This window comes from Urocampus carinirostris, chromosome 20, assembly GCF_059441175.1.
Source record: "Urocampus carinirostris isolate Australia breed hairy pipefish chromosome 20, RoL_Ucar_1.0, whole genome shotgun sequence".
In the NCBI taxonomy this organism is placed as follows: domain Eukaryota; kingdom Metazoa; phylum Chordata; class Actinopteri; order Syngnathiformes; family Syngnathidae; genus Urocampus; species Urocampus carinirostris.
In genome coordinates, this window is record NC_142368.1 from 18,711,607 (window position 1) to 18,712,985 (window position 1,379).

Consider the following 1,379-nt stretch of genomic DNA (forward strand, 5'->3'; position numbering starts at 1 on the left):
GTATTGTAATATGTGTGAGAGTCATGTAATGTATATGAGAGTACCGTAGTATGAATGTGAGTTTAGTAGTGTCTGTCCATGGGTATGAATGTGTCTCTATCAGAAAATAGTTGTGCATGTGTCAAACTATGATGTTACATGTGAGAGCAGGTATAATTTACTTCTAAAACAGCTTCTCATAGAGAGACATTAGCGCTCCTGTTTGTCTCCAATTTGCCACATACGTAAACACATTCACATTTTTCCATACGCCACTCTGCAAGGAGTATAGTAATATGTGAGTGAAAGCATATTAGTGTGCGTAGGAGAGTATAGTAGTATGTGTGAGAGTATAAAAACTGTATCAGAGTATTGTAATATGTGTGAGAGTAATGTAATGTGTATGAGAGTACCGTAGTATAAATGCAAGTATAGTAGTGTCTGTCCATGGGTATGAATGTGTCTCTATGGGAAACTAGTTAAGCATGTGTGAGAACAGGATGTTACATGTGAGAGCAAGTATGACTTAGTTCTAAAACAGCCTCTCATAGGACATTAGAGCTCCTGTTTGTCTCCAATTTGCCACATACGTAAACACATTCACATTTTTCTATACTCCCCCCAAATAGAGTATAGTATTATGTGAGTGAAAGCATAGTTGTGTGGGAATGAGAGTATAGTAATTGTGTGAGAGTATGGTGTTACATGTGAGAGCAAGTACTATTTACTTCTAAAACAGCCTCTCATAAAGACCCATTAGCGCTCCTGTTTGTCTCCAATTTGCCACATACGTAAACACATTCACATTTTTCTATACTCCCCCCTGCAAAGAGTAGAGTAATATGTGAGTAAAAGCATAGTAGTGTGCGTATTATAGTATGGTAGTATGTGTGAGAGTAATGTCATGTGTGTAAAAGAGTACAGTAGTATGAATGTGAGTATAGTAATGTCTGTCCATGGGTATGACTGTGTCTCTATAAAAAAATAGTTGTGCATGTGTGAGAATATGATGTTATATGTGAGAGCAGGTATGATTTACTTCTAAAACAGCCTCTCATAGAGAGACATTAGCGCTGTGGTTTGTCTACAGTTTGACACATACGTAAACACATTCATATTTTCCTATACTCCCCCCAAATAGAGTATAGTAATATGTGAGTGAAAGCCTAGTTGTGTGGGAATGAGAGTAAAGTAGTGTGTGAGAGTATAAAAATGTTTGTATGAGAGTATTCTAATATATGTGAGAGTAATGTGATGTGTATGAGAGTCCTGTAGTATGAATAGTAGTAGTCTGTCCATGGGTATGACTGTTTCTCTATGAGTCAATGCATGTGAGAGAGTATGATGTTTTATGTGAGAGCGGAATACAAACACACTTGAAAAGGATGACTACAAGAGGC